Raw genomic sequence first — 20,154 nt, 5'->3', positions numbered from 1 at the left:
TTAATCAGAAACATTTTTCACACTGCTCAAGCAGTTATAATTTTATTTATAATTCCAGAATTCAACCCTTTCCCAATTTTTGTATATTACCTCTTCTCTAGTGTTCTACTTGAGTCTACTATATCCCTCTGGCAAAGACAATTGTTCTCCTACTTGAGGGTATATTAGCATCACCTGGGAGCTTGTTTAAAACACTAAGTGCTACCTCCAACCATGGGGTTATAATTCACAAAGTCTGGTTTGTGACCTGATTTGCATTTCTAACAGGTGTTGGGATTGATCTGCAGAACACCATGAGAACATAGCTCGACTTCCCTCACTCCAAGTACAGAAAATCCCTGAAGTGTACCAAATCTGAGAGATAAGAGCTGAATTCCAGTTTCAGTATGTAAATGAATGCTTTTACTCAAATTACTTCAAGGGCTGGGGGTTAGAATAGAGAAATGAGTTAGAGTCGGTAAAACTTAACCACAAACCTACTGAATAAGAAATCTAATGATTCATATGTTCATTTTAGTTTCAGAATTCATGCACTAGATTGCCTCCCCAAATCTCAAGTATCAGAAGCAAACAAAACTCAACTCAGAAAGAATTTGGATGAATAATGATTTGTGTTCTAAGTCAGCTGCCATTTAAGTTTTTTTTATGAAGTGTTATTCAACTGTGCTACCCTTCCAAATAGGAAAAGGAATTAAGAGCATGTCCTTGGCTTGGGGATATAGCTTAGTGGAGCACAAGCCTACCATGCCCAGAGCCCTGGGGTTCAGTCCCCAATACTGCAAAACAAAACAAGGTTTTCCCTAGAGGTATTCTGTTTTTCTCCAACCACCTCTGAATAGCTAATGAGGGGCAGGTACATTCCATGATTTGTCCGGTATAGAGATACAAATCTGAAAGTGCTATAGAACCAAGAACAGCCACAACATTCTAGTTACCCAAGGTTCTTTGAGAGATTCATCTCAATACATCATCATCACTCTGAAGTGAAGACTTCAGATACAGATAAGGTAGACATTAGCAGGTGAGCAGAATTTCCAGAGATTTACCTGGGGAACTCCTGACGATGTAGGTGCATGCTATTAGTGCCTGATAAACAATCTGTTAAGGATTTCCCCTCAGGAAGGGTTCCTGCAGAGCAGCACCTGAAGCATGGCTGTCTGTGTTCAGCAGAATCTTCCTTCAGTTAATTCAAGGGGAACCAAACTTATTTACCAGGTAAAAGAAGGGAACGAACGGTGAAACAGCAGCATGGAGATTGCTTTTAATTCAGTTTATCCAAATCATCATGTGTTTCAAGGGGTCCAACCAGAGAGACAAACTGAATACCAAGGGCAGAGAGAAGCCTAGAATTAGGTAAATGACCTTATGTTCAGCCTGGGCCTCTCATCAATTCCTAACTGAGTGTGCAGGGATTGCTTCTTGCTTTGCATTTGCCGGTCACATCGTCAGTGCTGGAGAGTAGGAGGGCATAGACATGTAGGACAATTCACTGTGATACTGCTTGGTTGATAAAAATAAGTGTTCTTTTGAGTAGAGTCCAAGATTGTAAGAGATTGAATATAACAGGCAATGTAAATGTTACCAGTATTGTTCAGCATCTATTGAGTACTTTTTCTGAATCAACCACTATTCTTGTTTTCCATGGAATGTTCAGTTTGACAGATAAGATATTATATTTTCAGTATTAGCTTTGATATGTAAAAATCCATTTATTTTCATTGCAGAAAGTGTTCTATCACTATACATATATATTTACTCCACATAATAGTATACATGTGTATCAACATGTGTACACTCACATTTTATATATAGTTACACCATATTTTTATCCCATAGTAGGTGAATCTCTTCTGTTCCTGATAGTTGGGTTTTGTCTAGTTTGCAGTTATCAAAACTCTGCTGCTAAAAATAGCTAAATTCATGTATATTGATTTATATAAGTTCACATCTCTCAATAGTCTGTACCTGGAGGAGTGGAAATGATAATTCTTCAATTCAAAACATTGCTCATGAGAATGTTAATTATAATAATTTTGGAAAACCATGTACTATGTAGTACAAAAATGTATGGTGTGCCTTATTCACCTTCCAATTCAGCTCTGCAGTGTAGACTACAGAATATTACATGCAAAGTTCATGAAAATCCATGTATTTAAATCTTCATAGCAACATTATTTTTAATAACAAAAGCCCATAAATAATCCAGAATGAGTAAATAAATCATAGTATATGAATCCAATGGATTTCAGTTACATAGTAATAAAAATATAAAATCTACCCATATATAAAGACCTGGATGAATTTTATAAATATAATGTTGAGCATAATAATCTAGGCAAAAATATTGTCATTATTCATCTCTCAACATTCAGAAGAAAGCATCTTGTAAAAAGTCAAGACGGGTTACCTATGAGAGGTAAGAGGAATTGTTTTCCTTGGGAAATTCATTGGGCTCTTCTCAGTTGGTGGGTTTCACTGTGATAAATTTAGGATTAGATAATTTTTGTGCTTTCATTTTATGTTTCTATTTTTATTTTTTTATATTAAGTGGAAAAATTTCCGCAGAAACCACCTTTATCATCATGGGAAATGTGTGGGCAGAAGAGAAAGAGACAGTACCTCCTGGTCCCAATCAACACTTGTTGAGTTTCTTGGCAGAGGAAACTTTACACTTAATGTGAAAACTGACAAGCAAGGATTATTGAAAAACACCTGCTTATCTGTCAGAAGATTTGGGTGGAGATGAAAGTCCTCTGGCTTAGCTATGGTGATTTTCTGGCTACTTAAATCCAAATTCCCTTAAGCTATTTCCAACTGTATTGGGCTGTGAACATAATGAGAATAAGTTCTTATGCTTATTTTCTTTATCAGATTAAATGGAATTATGTGTGAAGGCTCATACTGAAGTTATTCAGGGTTTAATCAGGAAAGGCTAAATTCCAGCACTATTTTTTTCTTTTACTGATGCCTACAAATGCATGGTAAATGGATAGATTATTAGTTTATAAAAGACCCCTGGGAAAAAGGACTTTTCCAATGTTGTATGTCAATCACAGAAAAGGCATCTTTATGCTTTTTTGTAGTTCTTCAATTCTCAAAAGTAGGATTGGTGTCCCCAGTTGCAAAGTTCTCTCCCCATACTTTTCTGGCTCCAGGCCCTCTTCTTGTTTTCCTATTTTGCCAATTTCTTGCTATATGAAAATTTCAAAATGACCCAATCGTATCCTTCCTTTCTGAATTAATGTCTTTAAATGCAGGAGATCCTTTTTAAATTAATTATAACAAATCATTTAGAAGCAGGGTCAGGAGGAGGGCTGAAGGCCAGGTGAAAATGATGGTGGCTCAAATCAGTAGAGCTGGTGAGAAAGTGTTGGATTCTGAAACAAGTATAGATACTTAGCTGTATGCTTTGGTAATACTCATGGAATAGACTTCCTCAATCTTAAATAGCTGCTTATGTTTAATTGTGAGGTTATTCCAATAATGTTGACAGTTTCTAATCTTCATTATATGAATGAAAATTTAGTTGCTTCTGTAATTATGCATGCTAATTTGTATTTGTATATTTGAAAAGCTAATATGTTCATAGAGTTTTAAAAGCAAAGCACATAAAGGGCATACAGTGGAAAGTCTGCTTTCCATTCTTGATGGCCACAAATCCCCACTTGCCTAGAACAGATGCAGTTTACAATCTTATCTGCTGGCATAATTCTGAATCTTTCTTTCAGAAGTTTATAGGTTTGAATTTTAAAATATACAGGCACTCCACTTAGATCCCTGTTTTCTCACACACTACCACCCTACCTCAGGCCAAGACAACTGTAGTATTGTCTGTTCTTGAGGAATTTATGTAAAGTTTGTAAAAGCATATGGGGTTCTGGTTTTATTTATAAACAAATAAGTGCGTTTGTGTATTTAAATTTTTATTAGAAACAAATTTACATTTGAAGAACTTCCTAGAATATTAAAAAGTCACATTTATCCTTTCCTCAGTTTCACTCATTTTCATATTTTTTCACATTAGTTTATCATTTTCTTTTCTTCCTGATCCCTTTCCCATTCCCTCTTATTCTTTCTCTCTGGTTCTCTATTTTCTTTCTTCCTCTCTCTTCTGTGTGTCAACTTTTCTTTTGTTGCTGTTGTTTTTGTTGTTGTTTGGTTCTGAACAATTTGAGAGAAGTTTGCATATATCATGCCCTTCATGTTATTTCCTAAGAACAAAAACAAAGATTTAGATAAACACAGCACAGCAATTAACTTAGGAAATTTAGCATTCATAATTTTTTTATGTTTTTCATTGTAGATGATGGATACAATGCCTTTATTTTATTTATTTATTTTTTATTTATTTATTTTTGTGGTGCCGGGGATTGAACCCAGGGCCTTGTGCTTGTAAGGCAGGCACTCTACCAACTGAGCCACATCCCCAGCCCTATTCATTTATTTTTAATGTGGTGCTGTCACCTGCCCCAATAGTGTTCTGTTTTTTTCTTTCAGTAGTGGGGAGCAAATCAAGGCCCTTTATTGTGGGGCACAACTTAAGAACAGACCAATCATCACTTAGAAGTCCAAATTTGAGAGGCTTTATTAGCTGATCGACTATCTCATACAATGCCCCAAAAAAGGCTATCGAAAGAACAGAAGTCAGTATATCAATCATAAGTGACTGCTGCTATGATTTAAAATTACAAACTAACGTAATGAGATTTAAACCATTAGCAGAGGGGGAGGTGGGTCAAAATGACTTTACTTAGGTACAAATTAAGGAATGATTACTAACATCTAGACAATCACTGTTGAAATCACTGTTGACATGGTACATTGTTTAGGAAAAATAGGAATCAAAAAGAAAACTATTTTTCATTATACAAGAATTGCCATTTTGTGTTGCCAAACGTGTCATGCCAAGCTACTGATGATGGGTACAGAAGTGGGATGTTCCCATGGGAGAATTATTTCCTACATAACATAGAGTCTCAGTTATGGAGTCTGTTTAGTCATTACCCATATAAACCTGGCTTATAACATTTCCATGAAGTCAAATATGTCAACCTGTCACATCTTAAATATACTAGGCAAGCACTATACTACTGAGCTACATTCCCTAGCTCTTTTAAAAGTTTTACTTGGGACATGTTCTCACTCTGTTGCCCAGACTGCCCTCATAGTTGTGATCCTACTGTTTTAGCCTCTGGAATAGCTAGGATTACAGGCATATACCACTGTACCCAGTATCCAATAATGTTCTTGATAGCACTTTTTCCAGGTAAATATCTCATTTAAGCCAGGTGTGGTACATGCCTATATTCTCAGTAACTAGAAAGTCTAAGGCAGGAGGATTAAAAAGTTTGAGACCTGCCTTGGCTACATGGTGAGACTGTCTCAAAATGAAAAACAACAGTATGGGAAGAACAGTTGCTGGGGATGTGGCTCAAACAAACAAACAAAAAATCTCATATAAGACTATAAATAAGGGCTGGAGCTGTGGCTGAGGTGGAGCATGTGCCTTGCATGCATGAAGCACTGGGTTTGATTCTCAGCACCACATAAAAATAAATAAAATAAAGGTATTGTGTCCATCTAAGCTAAAAATATTGTTTTAAAAAGACTATAAATAGCATCATCATGATTCCATATCTTTTTTTTTTTTCTACCAGGGATTAAACCCTGGGACACTTGACCACTGAACCACATCCCCAGCCTATTTTTGTATTTTATTTAGAGACAGGGTCTCACTGAGTTGCTAAGCCTGGCTTTGAACTCTCAATCCTCCTATCTCAGCTTCTTGAGCTGCTGGGATCATAGGCATGCGCCACCATGCCCAGCCTCCATACCTTTTTTCAAGGGAGCAAAATAATCTTTAATCTGTAATGGTTCCTCAGCCTTCCATTGCCTTTCATGTTACTAGTTTTTTGTAAGCACTCTAGCCATGTATTTTATAGAATGTCTTCAGTTTGAGTCTGTCTGATCTGTCCTCAAGACTGGATTTAAGCTTGGCATTGTGACACATGACTGTAATCCCAATGAGAGACTGGAGACAGGAGAATCATAAATTCAAGGCTAGCCTTGACAACTTAGATTCTGATATAAATATAAAGGGCTAGGGATGTATTTCAGTGGTAGAGTGCCCCTGGGTTCAATCCCCATTAGCACACACACATACAAATACACATACACACAGACTGGATTTAAGTGATGCCTTTGTGGTCAGCAGAACAAAATTTTTACTATAATCATCACCCAAATAATGTCTTATAACTATAGTTATGTGTCATTTAATAACAGGGGTATTATCTGAGTAATGCATCTTAGCTGATTTCAACATTGTCCATTGTATGAGCATTATAGAGAATATATAGACAAACCTAGTTGGCATAGACTTCTTCGCACATAGGTTATAGGTGTGTGTGTGTGCGTATGTATATATGTATGTGTATGTATGGGTGTGCATGCATGTTATAAACAGTATATACACACATTACATATATGTATGCATGAATGAATGTAGTATATAGGTGCATATGTATAAAATTGGCTATCTGTAATAGTAAAATGAGGTTTTATTAAGCACAAGAGAAAACAATGCAATCAAGTGACTTGGTAAGCATGAGATGTATGACGCTACTGCTCATGACCAACATGGAAAACTATTGTACTATAAATTATTTTTATAAGCAGGAGGAATAAGCTGGGTATGGTGGCACATGCCTGTAATCCCAGTGACTTGGGAAGCTGAGGCAGGAGGATTGCAAGTTTGAAATCAGCATCAGTAACTTAGTGAAATACTCAGTAACTTAGCAAGATCCTGGTTTAAAATAAAATATATAAAAAGGATTAGGAATGTAGGTCATCAGAAAAACACCCTGGGTTCAATCCTCAATATCAAAAGTCAGAAAAAATAAAAATAATAAATAGGAGGGATATACTCTAATAATAAAAAGTATAATATAGTGAATACATATATCAGTTTTTAGTTGCTTATTATCGTTATCAACTATTATGCATTGTTCATAATCACACACATTGTATGTTTATATGACTGTCAGTGTTGTATGTTGGAAGTGGAGAGCTTGAGGAAAGGATCACTGTTGTGATTCTTCTGTCAGCATCACTCTCTACAACAGGAGAAAACATATTTTTGTTTTTGGGTCTTGGTACGTTGCTGAAACTGGTGTCAAACTCTGGGTTCAAGAAATCTGCTGGCCTCAAGAATTCCTCTGACCTCAACCTCCCAAGTAGCTGAGACTATAGGCACATGCCACAGTGCCCAATGCGGTACATATTTTTCAAATAAAATTTCATGAAGCCTGGGCACAGTGGCACATACCTGTAATCTAGGGAGACTGAGACAAGAGGATCACAAATTTGAGGCTAACATCAGCAGCTTAGCAATCCTCTAAGCAACTTTAAGACCCTGTCACACAATCAGAAAGAAAAAGGGTTGGGGATATAACTGAGTGGTTAAACAACCCTGGGTTCAATCCCCAGGATGAAAGAAAGAAAGAGAGAAAGAAGGAAGGAAGAAGAGAAGGAAGGAAGGAAGGAAGGAAGGAAGGAAGGGAGGGAGGGAGGGAGGGAGGAAGGAAAATGAAGGTGGTAATAAGTTTGCACAAAGAAAATGTACAAAACCTGGTTTATCCAAGACTGATCTGCACTGTTATTGGGTCTATGAGTAAATATGGAATAGGCAATTTATTGGTTTTTAAATTTTCAATGATATCATGGACAATTATATTGTTTTACATAATGGATAAAGGATATTTTATTCATGCATGTATTTCATTTTGCCTATGCCCCTAGTTTAAATTCTCAGAATATAGATTATTATCCCCAGACATGTGTTCTCTAATTGGAACTGAGCTTTAACAAAATATAAAAACTTTTATAAATACGTTGCTTTTTTCCCTATATTCTTCTATTACTAGGAGCTTCACAATTAGTTTTGTCTCATCTGGGTTTTTACTTTTGACTTTATTTGTAATATGCCTCTCCTTAGCCCCTGTCATTACTAGCAATGTTACTAGTTTATACTGAAAGATTCTCCATTTGTTTTCTTCCTTCATTTTTTTTTTTTTTTTTAAATTTTGGCAGTACTGGGGATTGAACTCATGGCTCTATGCATTTTCTTAATTTTTCTAAAGATAAAACTGGATACTAAAGTGACCAATGACAGATTTAATCAGTAATAACTATTATAATAGGGAAGAGATTATAGCATGGATAGAATTCAAAATTCAACTTTAATATGTACAGAGATAACTGTTTATTTTAAAGGGAAAATGAAGGAATAGGAAGTAGGGGCATTGAATGGAGGCTCATTGGAGTCAGAGATGTGAAAAATTACAAAAAGCAGTAAGCACAGGGCTGGTCTATATGAAACCCATATCTGGGTTTGCTGACTGGGATATTTGTTATTTATAAATGTATCTACAGATGCAGAGGCACTCTACCACCAAACTACATTCCCACCCCTTTTTATTTTTATTTTTTTGAGACAAGATCTTGCTAAATTGCTTAGACTGGCCTCTAATTTAGCATCCTCCTGCATCAGATTCCTGAGTTGATGGGATTACAGGTGTTCACCACTGAGACCCACTCAGATGGGCTCACTGATCTTAGGCTCCTAGTCTCCTGCAGAAGCCAGAAGATAGAGGCCTTATCTTCAGATGCTGGCTAGAACACATTTGAGATCCTTCAGTTTTCTCAGATTAGCATTTAAAAAGGATTAAAGAGGGATATAGGAAGGTAGCCTTGGCTGTTAGAAACTATTAGTGTTTTATTCAGCTCTTCAAGGCCTCACTGAGAAGAGGGCTCAGAGGAGTCTGGCTAGAGCTTGCTCAAGGAGAGAATCTGTCAGTTATAATATGTCTCTCAGCGGCAAAAATCATTGATTCTTCACTTTCGGTTAGAAGTTCATTTTCGCCAGCCCCTTTGCCAAGTGTGGCCAATCTATGGTCCTTGAGGAGGTGGTATAAAATATATGGCAAGCAACTGGATAATCCTGATATCTGTGAGAGGACAATGAGGTAAGTAATGTATGTTTAGGAGCCCAAAAGAAAAAGGCCAAGAGGAGACTTCTAGGGAAGACAGTGACTGTGTTGGTGCTCCTTAGTTATGGAGGTAGAAGGATTTGACGGATATTCATAAACAAGGGACCTGAACACATGAGAGGGAGTGCCAAAAGTGCAGGAAACCTAACTCACATAAGGAGGAGCAAGGAAGAATGAGACGGGTATAGGATCTGCTATGATTTGGGTATTCCTTAAAGGTTCATATATATATTGGAAACTTGGTCCTAAAGATAAAGTATTGAGAGGTAATGGAACCTTTGAGAACCCTTTCTAAGGGTTCCTGTGTTAATTGAAGACTTCTTTCCAAAGCAATTAATGTGTTCAGTGGAGTGGGGAGGCTGGTTAGTTCTTGTAAGATAAAGCCTGAGTCAAGCTCCATAAACGTTCTCACTGGCTATCTGTATTGAGAGTGATCCCTTCCTCTTTCACACCCTCCCACCATTGACATTATATAGTTGCCAGAATCTGAACCATGTTAGTTGAACTTTTAGACTCTAAAAATTAGGAGCTAAAGAAAGCTTTTTTTTTTTTTTTTCCCCTTATAAGTAGCCTGATTCAGGCATTTTATTATAACACCCCACCCAAAAAAAAGATGAATAGAGAGTTTAACTGGCAGGCAGCAGGCCCCATACAGTAAGGGGGACATGGCATGAAGGATTTTCATCAGGCCATCCTCTAATAAGATGTGGGGAAGTCTGCAGGCTAATTTTGAGAGCAGGAAGAATGGAATTGTAGAGACAAATTTAGGAACTGATTTAATCTGTACACATTTGTACCAGGGATCAGCCAATATAGCCTGTATCCAAACTGGGACTGCTTGTGAGCTAATAGTAAATTTTTATGTTTTTAAACAGTTGAAAAGAACTGAAAGAAGAACACTATTTCACAAAAATAATATAAAATTCAAAAATCCAAATTTCAGTTTCCATAAATAAAGTTTTATTAGAATACAGTCATGCCCATTTAAAAAATATTGTTTATAGCTGCTTTTACACTACAGTGGTGAAGCTAAGTAATTTAAAGCTGTGACCCTCCAAATATAAAATATTTAGTATTTGTCTCTTTGCAGAAAAATTACTGACTTCTGATTTGTACAATATAACAATTATTTTGTTGAATGCCTGTGTTGCTTTTGTGTGCCCTGAAGGGGATCAAAGTTTAGCAAGACAAAACTGTGTTTTTCCAGCACTAGGGATTGTGCCCTGGGGAGCTCTACCTCTGTGTTAAATCCCCAGACCTTTTTATACTTTTAATTTTGAGACAGTCTCCCTAAATTGCCTAGGCTGACTCAAATTTGCAATTGTCCTGCCTCAGATTCCTGAGTTGCCAGGATTACAGGTGTATACCATCATGCAATGACAACATTTTATTTTAAAGGTTTCAATCTGGTGAAAATTGAATTTTTCTTTAATAGGTGGGTTTGTTGCCAAAAGCTTGGTTCTTGTCCCCGATACCAATCCAATAACAAGGACACAGTTTTGAGAAAAAGGAAAAAGATTTATTGCTTTACTATCAAAGAAGAAACACAGGGTACTCTGGTCCCAAAGGCTGTGATTCTGCCCATTAGCAGGAACAGGGAGCTTTTAAAGAGGTGATTCAAAGGCTACATTCCACATGTTCTCTGGCGTTGCAATTCACTTGTTAATTTGGGAGATAAACATTTCTGAGATCTGCTGGTACCATCCCCGAAGTCTGGTGTGTACTCAGGGATAGATAAATCTCTGTAGGTTGGGGAAGAAAGGTAATCCTGTTTCTCCTGAGATTAGGGAGGAGGAGAGAGATTTGGGAGGAGCAGTGAGAGAGGAAGAGAAAGACACATGTCCATTTTAAAAATAAGTTGCTGTGGCAGAGCAGTAAGGGTTATATTCAAAGCATAAAGTGAACCATTGTTACAGGTTTATTTGAAATAGAAGTGCTGATGTAGACCCCTTTATGTTAAGGGGTCTACCTCTCTGCAGGTTTTTCATTAGAGATGTCATGGAGGTTATGCTATCCAAGTTGAAATCAGAAGGATAAAGATTGTAGGCTAAATGCAAGAGTCTTAGCTGAGATTTGTATGTAATAGGACAAGTATTTCATCTCTCAAGTCTGATGTGGGAAGTAAGAGAAGTCTGAACTGGAGATGACATATTCAATTCATGTCAAGGATATGTCATCTCCAGAATGTATTGCTATTTGGAGCAAATGCAATCAGAGGAGTTTTAAAAAAGAGAGAGAGAGAGAGATAGTGATTGATTTTGCTGGGGATCAAACCCAAAGTCTTATAAATGGACAAGGAATGGTTGTAATCAGGAGAGTGGGGAATAAAGAGATATTTTGTGTGTGTGTGTGTGTGTGTGTGTGTGTGTGTGTGAGAGAGAGAGAGAGAGAGAGAGAGAGAGAGAGAGAGAGAGAGAGAGAGAGAGAGAGAGAGATTATTCTGGGGATTGAATTCAAGTCCTCAGGCATACTAGGCAGATGCTCTACCACTGAGATATACCCCTAGCCCTTTACATATTTTTAATTATAAGAATTCATTTGTGATAAAAAGGCATTTTATAAATAACTTACAAGTCAATAATTAAAACCAAAATAATTTCCCTGGAAATGTTTATTATGTTGACATTTTAAATATTTAAATATCTTTCATCTTCATTTTTATGATTCTAGTATTTTTACTCCTATGTGATAATGCTGTAATTATTTTATTGTGATAAAATATATATTACATAAAATTTACCATTTTAAGTGTTTGACTCAGTGGCATTAAGTCCATTAACATTCTGTGCAATCATCACAATCCTCTCTGGAACTCTTCCTCTTATAAAACTTCCCACTAAAACAATAACTCATCCATCCTCCCATCCCCTGGCAACCAGCATTCTGCTTTCTGTTTCTGACATGTGACTATTCTAGATACCTCAAATATTCTAGGTATTTGTCCTTTTGTGATTGACTTTCATCACTTAGGATAATGTCCCCAAGATTCATCCATGTTTGCAGCACATATCAAAATTTCTTTCCTTTTTATGACTGAACAATATTCCATTATACGCATATACCACATTTATTTTTTCATGTGCCCATGAACACCTGTGTAGCTTCCAGCTTTGCCTATTGTGACTAATACTGCTGTGTATGGCTTCAAAAATATTTTTTCAAGTCTTGCTTTCAGTTCTTTAAGTATATACCCAGAAGTTAAATTGTTGACTCCTGGTGCTCAAGTCTTAATTTATAAAAGAGATTGAGTGATAACATGAGCAGGCCAGTGTTACAGAATGAAGATTTTTACTATTTAAACTTTCTCCATAGAAGTGGACATGCCACATCACATCACAACACATCAGTCCCCATTAAGCAAGGTATACCAGGTTTCAGTCAGGAACAAAGAAAGAAGTGGAAGGAAATGTGTAGGCTACTGCCTTTTGCAAGCCCTGGGAGAGACAGGGTGTGCCTGAGTAAACAGTCTGGGATAGGCTAGTTTGCATAATCAGGATGACCTTGGGCTCCTGGATGATCTGTAGTGGCATGGTGATGCAGTGATTGAGGGTAAGGGAAATATTATCTTGTGAGAGTTAAATAAAGAGGTTACTAGAGCTTTAAACTAGGATCGATCAGTTTGCATATGAAAGACGTTATCACAGGCCAACTATCATTAGGAATTAGCTAACCTTGGGAGGAGCAGTCTCTTCAGCAGTTTCTAAAACCCTCAAATGCCGAAGCATTTTACACCTCTAATCCACCAGCTTCTCTGGCTGAAGCAGGAGGATCAAAGTTTAAGGCAAGCCTCAGCAATGTAGCCCTAAGCAGTGAGACCCTGCCTCAAAATAAAAAAAAAATTTAAAAAGGGCTGAGGATGTAGTTGAGTAGTAAAGTATCCCTGGGTTAAATCCCCTGCCAAAAATAAATAAATAAATAAATACAAAATAAAAAATAATGGATATAAAGTAGTATCTCATTGCGGTTTTAACTTTCATTTGCATAATAAATAGTGATGCTGAACATTTTCTCATGTACTATTGGCCATTCCTTTGTCTTATCTTTTTTGGAGAACTCTAGTCAAGTCCTTTGCTCACATTTTAATAAGCTTTTTTGTTTGTTTGTTAATTTGTTTTTCTTTTGTGACACAAGTCTTGTGTTGCCCAGGCTGGCCTCAAAATCCTGACTTAAGCAAATTTTCTGTGTCAACTTTCCAAGTAGTTGGAACTTAAGGCACTGATCAGGAAAGTTTTTGTTTTATATTTTTGAATTTTAGGATATATGTATTGTGTATGCATGTATTGTAAGGCCCCCAAAAAGGAAACCCCAACTCTGTCCCATGGATCGACAGCAACCCCAATCAACCGCAGGAGGCGTCACTTGATGCAAACCACAAGAGGTGTTTATTCCAGCGCACTGGGACCCAACTCGAGGAGTCGAGTCCCTAGCAGAAAATCTTGTAGGTTTATAAAGGCAGAGACCACACATCGGGAGGGGTCGCACATGAAAGGGAAAAAAAGGAAAAAAGGGGGAGCAAAGCTGCTGGGAAATTCCAAAGGGGGTCTGAGTTGGTTGATAACATACAACATGTTTCACAATGTTTTACAACAGGGTGTAGATTCTGGTCAATAGTTTCTGGTAATCCTACTGTTTGAGCACTATCTGGCTATCAGGCTCAATTTACTCTTTTACTCTCTGTTTGGGGCTGTTTCCTGGAACAGCTTTAAGGGCTTTGTCCCCATTACTGGGAGGGAAACCTTAGGGAGTTGAGATAAAACAGACAGCTTAAAAAAATGTCCATTCTTTCAGTATGTTCTGGATATTAATTAGTTCATTATCAGATACATGATTTACAAGTATTTTCTCCCATTCTGTGGGCCTTTTCGCTTAGTAGAACATCTCCTTAGATGCACAGATTTTTACTATTTATTTGTTTTAAAATTTATTCTTGTGATATTGGGTATTGAACCTAGGGGAACTACATCCCAAAGCCCTTTTTCACTTTTATTTTGAGACAGGGTCTTGTTGAGTTACCTAGGCTGGTCTCAAACCTGCTATCCTCTTGCCTCAGCCTCCTGAGTGGTTGGGATCACATGGATGCAAGACAGTACCCAGCTGAAATTTTTTAATGTACTCTAATCTCTCTTATTCTTCTTGCTTAGATTTTGGTGTCATATCCAAAAATAATTGCCAAATTCAATATTGTTAAACTTTCTTCCCAAAAACATTGATAGTTTTAGTTCTTACATTGGTCTTTGGTCTATTTTTTATATAAATTAATTTCAAACTGATAATGCAAACATGAAATTGTGTATTTTGATGGGGTACAATGTGAATTTCAATATATATATATATACATTGTCTTTCCCCCATTTTTTTTAAACAGTGACCCAACAGTCCATACAAATTTCCCTAGCTTTGAGTTAACTTTTGTATATGATAAAGAAAAAAAGTTCAATTTCATTCTTTTGCATTTGTATATCCAGTCTTCCCAACACTATGCGCTGAAAATTGTTTCCTTTCCCCATTGAATGATTTTGTTGTTGAAAGCTTGGTCCTTGTCCTGAATGCCAATCAAATAACAAGGACAGAGGACAGAGTTTTGAGAAAAAGGTAAAAGAAGGTTTATTGCTTTGCTATCAAAGGAGAAACACAGGGATCTCCAGTCCCAAAGACTGTGAATCTGCCTATCAGCAGGGACAGGGGACTTTTACAGATGTGTTCGGAGAGAATAAGATTAGGGAGGAGAGATGAGGAAGGAGAAAATTAGGGAAAAGATCAGGGAAGAGAAGTTTAGGGAAAAGATCAGGGAGGTGGTTGGGGAAAAATTTGGGAAAAAGAAAAAAACATGTAAGTTCCAAAACAACAAGGGATATAGTCAAAGCAACAAGTGAACCTGTTACTGTTGTGGCACCCTTGTCAAAAATCATTTGACTATATAAGCAAAAGTTTAATTTGGGGATTTCTATTCTATTTCATTGGTCTTTTTTTTTTTTTTTTTTTTTTTTTTTTTTTTTTTTTTTTGAGAAAAAGGAAAAAGGTTTATTGCTTTGCTAGCAAAGGAGAAACATAGGGTACTCCTGTCCCAAAGACTGGGATTCTGCCCATCAGCAAGAATAGGAGTCTTTTAAAGGGGTGATTCAAAGGCTACATTCCACATGATCTCTGTCTGGAGTTGTAATTCACTTGTTAATTTGGGAGATAAAACATTTCTGAGATCTTCTGGTGCCATCCCCAAAGTCCGAATTACTTAATTACTATGGTAGGTGTGTACTCAAGGACAGATGAATCTGCCTAAAATGGAGAAGAAAGGTAATCCTGTTTCCCCTGATGGTCTATATTTTTTACATTTTTTTTATTGCTAAGATATATTTTCCTTTATTTCCTTTATTATAAATCTTATATATGATAGCAGAGAAACCCAAAGTTGAACTGGTTAAAAGATAATGAATCAGCTGTTGGAAGATTTTAGAAGATATTTGCAGCCCTTATTAAGAGTGGTCATTGGATGTTTAAACTACCAACACACCCTGGGTTCAATCCCTGGCACCACATACATGCACACAAAAATTAAAAACAAATTACTACCTTCCAAACATGGTGTGAGAGTATTTTATCACTTATCTATGCAGAAATCTTTCTGAAATTTTTGTCAATAATGAATGCAAAAAAAAAAGAAGAAGAAAGAAAGAAAGAAAGAAAGAAAGAAAGAAAGAAAGAAAGAAAGAAAGAAAGAAAAGAAAAGAAAAGAAAAAATAAACAGTATGAATTGGAATCTAACAAATAACGGCTTCAAACTAGAGGATTTTTGTTGTTTGTTTGCTTTCCCCAGTACTGGGAATTGAACCCAGGGACTTACCCATGCTAGGCATATGCTCTGTCACTGTCCCCTTTTTAAATGTTGAGACTGGATCTTGCTAAGTTGCCCATGGTTGTTTAAAACTTGAGATCCTTCTGCTTGATCCTCCCAAGTAGCTGGGATTGTAGGTGTGTACCACTAAACCTGGCTCTTCAAACTAGAGCTTTTAAATCAATATTGCAAACTAATATGTATAAAAAATGTTTATAGAAATAAACAAAAATATTGGGAAAATTGTGATCATTTCTAATCACTGATCACATTTAAAAGACAACCATTATTTCTATATTTGCAGTATAAACTTAAAATATTTATTGGTTGCCTATTTTGAAACAAATTTCTTCTCAGTGTGACAGTTCCAATTAATTTCTCTTATTCTTTTAAAAAAATTAGAACAATGATAAAGTTGATGTTTTATTATTATTATTATTATTATTATCTTTACTTTTATGGAATTATGAAGTATATTCAAGTTTGTCCAAGGTTGAGATGCTGAAAAACTTTGAATGGTCTGCAAAGCTAATTTAAATTGACCTTTTAGAAAATTTAGATTAATATCATTTTTCAAAATGAGCAATATATCTGAGTTTTAGATATCTTCTAATTTAACTTGCCTAGCATTTCATTTGAGCTTGTTAAAAATCAATATTGATGTGAACTTAATAGTGTATGCACTTTAACAAGTTAAGAGAAAAAGATTGTCATTCTCATCCGATATGAATTTATTAAATACTTTCTTATGGGCATTGCTGTGCCAGGAACATTGCAAAGTGAGTTAATCAGTGATAGCCTGATCAGATCTTATAATAATTTTATAAAAATGTGTTCTGTAGCACAGCAACAAGATAGGTCTGAAAACAGCTCTGTCCTAAACTTTGGATCTAAGTACTTTGAACTTACTTACCACTAGTGTTTGTTGCTTTTGGCTCATCGATTAATTCATTAAACATTGACACTGCTCTAGGTGCTATGAATTAAGTTTGGCCTAAACTCATCTCTGTACTTGGGTGATAAAATTTGCCCAAGAGTGGCCAATATACATAGTAAACAATAACCTAATTTTATGCATAAACAAATTACAACCTAACTTCAGAATATACACTGGGCCCAAACAACTGAGTTTCAGTCAATCATAACAGCTGAACCCTTAGCTAATCCTAGGTGGAAATCTGCTCAAATATGCCCAAATAAAGCAAACATGAAACTGTACCAGTCAGATAATCCCTGTAAGTCATTTCCTGTTTTCTGGTTATAAATACAGTTTACTGTGTTAAGGTGGGCATTCAGGACCATCTTTAGTCTGGAATGTTACTCCAGTGTAGAACTCTTTTCTTGTTCAAATAAACTTTGTTAAATTAAAAATAAATAAATAAATAAATAAAATAAACTACCAGCACAAGCATGATTCTCCTTTATACTCAATGCACTTTTTTTCCCAGATTTTCCCCATTTTTTAAAAATTTATTTTTATTGTAAACAAATGGGATACATGTTGTTTCTGTTTGTACATGGAGTAAAGGCATACCATTTGCATAATCATACATTTACATATGGTAACGATGTTTGATTCATTTCATTATTTCTTCCTCCCCCCATCCCTCCCACCTCTTTTTTCCCTCTATACAGTCCCTCCTTCCTCCATTCTTGCCCCCCCTCCCATCCCCCATTATATGTCATCATCCGCTTATCAGTGAGATCATTCGTCCTTTGGATTTTTGAGATTGGCTTATCTCACTTAGCATGATAGTCTCCAATTTCATCCATTTGCCTGCAAATGCCATAATTTTATTATTCTTTATAGCTGAGTAATATTCCATTGTATATATATATATATACCAGTTTCTTTATCCACTCATCAATTGAAGGACATCTAGGTTGGTTCCACAATCTGGCTATTGTGAATTGAGCAGCTATGATCATTGATGTGGCTGTATCTCTGTAGTATGCTGATTTTAAGTCCTTTGGGTATAGGCCGAGGAGTGGGATAGCTGGGTCAAATGGTAGGTCCATTCCAAGTTTTCTAAGGAATCTCCACACTGCTTTCCAGAGTGGCTGCACTAATTTGCAGTCCCACTAGCAATGTATGAGTGTACCTTTTTCCCCACATCCTCGCCAACACCTATTGTTGCTTATATTCTTGATAATCGCCATTCTAATTGGGGTGAGATGGAATCTTAGGGTGGTTTTGATTTGCATTTCTCTTATTACTAAAGATGGTGAACATTTTTTCATATGTTTGTTGATTGCTTGTAGATCTTCTTCTGTGAAGCGTCTGTTCATATCCTTAGCCCATTTGTTGATTGAGTTATTTGTATTCTTGGTGTAGAGTTTTTTGAGTCTTTATATATTCTGTAAATTAGTGCTCTATCTGAAGTATGAGTGGCAAAGATATTCTCCCACTCTGTAGGCTCTCTCTTCGCATTGCTGATAGTTTCCTTTGCTGAGAGAAAGCTATTTAGTTTGAATCTATCCCAGTTATTGATTCTTGCTTTTATTTCTTGTGCTATGGGAGTCCTGTTAAGGAAGTCTGATCCTAAGTCAACAAGTTGAAGATTTGGACCTACTTTTTCTTCTATAAGATGCAGGGTCTCTGGTCTGATTTCAAGGTCCTTGATCCATTGTGAGTTGATTTTTGTTCTGGGTGAGAGATAGGGGTTTAGTTTCATTCTGTTGCATATGGATTTCCAGTTTTCCCAGCACCATTTGTTGAAGAGACTATCTTTTCTCCATTGCATATTTTTGGCACCTTTGTCTAGTATGAGAAAATTGTATTTATTTGGGTTTGTGTCCATGTCCTCTATTCTGTACCATTGATCTACCTGTCTATTTTGGTGCCAATACCATGCTGTTTTTGTTACTATTGCTTTGTAGTATAGTTGAAGTTCTGGTATTGTGATATCCCCTGTGTCATTCTTCCTGCTAAGGATTGCTTTAGCTATTCTGGGTTTCTTATTCTTCCAGATGAATTTCATGATTGCTTGCTCTATTTCTGTGAGGTACATCATTGGGATTTTAATTGGAATTGCATTGAATCTGTATAGCACTTTAGGTAGTATGGCCATTTTGACAATATTAATTCTGCCTATCCAAGAACATGGGAGATCTTTTTACATTATTTTTTTAAAATATTTCTTTAAGGACTGTGGGTATAGCTTAGTGGGAGAATACTAACCTAATATCCAAGATCATAGATCACTCTTTTCTTGATGATTTAAAGTTAATAATACCTAGCCAGGTGTGGTGGCACATGCCAGTAATCCCAGTGACTCGGGAAGCTGAGGAAGGAGGATTGAAAGTTCAAGGCCAGCCTGAGCAGTTTATCAAAATATTGTATCAAAATGAAATATAAAAAGAACTGAGGATGTATCTCAATGGTGCAGACAATGTCCTTGGGTTAATCCCTAATAGTGCCCCCTCCCCAAAGTTAGCAATAGGTAAGTACTCTGACATGAAGATAATATAACTCATGCTAAAAAGTAAGGGGATAAAAAAGGGAAAAAAACAAAAGCATTTTGCACACACACACACACACACACACACACACACACACACAGAAACTTACTAATTAAATGTTAGGTTGAAATACTAAAAATTGTAGTCCTGATTTCTGTAACTGTCATGTAGTCAAGCTGCTATCTGTAACTATCTTCTACTAGCTATTTTTAATTCTCTTTGTCCTCAGCAAGCACCTTAACAATTAGTAATTATTTGCCTGAAGGAGTGACAGAAATATTTTATGTATGTATGCATATATTCTCTCACTTACTTACTGTGCTCCAATGGTACCCAAGACCTTGCACATGCTAAGGAAACACTCTACCACTGTGCTACATCTTCAGCTCCTAAACTTTCATTCTTGAAATGTCTGGGCCATTTGTCATACCTGAACTGGGTTAAAATTTTTCCATTGACTTTAGTCACATGACTTGATAATACAAAGAGACATTCTACGTATATTCTTCCTTCCTTACCTCCTTTGTGAAGTAGCAGTTCAGTTTCCCCTCTTGATAATCAGTATGAATTCCTCCATCCAGTGTGATAATTACCTGTTCAGAGGCATGAAGAGCCTAAAATGGCTGGATGGTAGGTAGTCTTTTTTGTTTATGCTGGGAATTGTATCAAGGGGTGCCTTACCACTGAGGTACATTCCTAGTTTTTAAAAATTTTTCGTTATGAGTCAGGTTCTCACTAAGTCTTTGAGGGTCTTGCCAAATTGCTGAGCTGACCTGGAACTTGGTGATTCTCCTACCTCAGCTTTCCAAATCA

At 36.4% G+C, this 20,154-nt stretch overlaps 1 long non-coding RNA gene across 2 annotated transcripts in view; it reads left to right on the top strand.

Moving 5' to 3' along the window:
- The window catches only part of LOC306650518, a 95,988-nt gene that overhangs the window by 64,706 nt on the left and 11,128 nt on the right, over positions 1-20,154 (top strand). For both annotated transcript variants that reach the window (XR_013760944.1, XR_013760945.1), the window contains exon 3: positions 268-384. This is a non-coding gene — a long non-coding RNA (uncharacterized lncRNA). The remainder of the gene's footprint in view (positions 1-267; positions 385-20,154) is intronic.

This window comes from Sciurus vulgaris (genome assembly GCF_902686455.1).
Source record: "Sciurus vulgaris genome assembly, chromosome: 2".
Classification (NCBI taxonomy): domain Eukaryota; kingdom Metazoa; phylum Chordata; class Mammalia; order Rodentia; family Sciuridae; genus Sciurus; species Sciurus vulgaris.
Note: the sequence above shows the minus strand (reverse complement) of the source record. Positions and strands in the feature narration are given on the sequence as shown.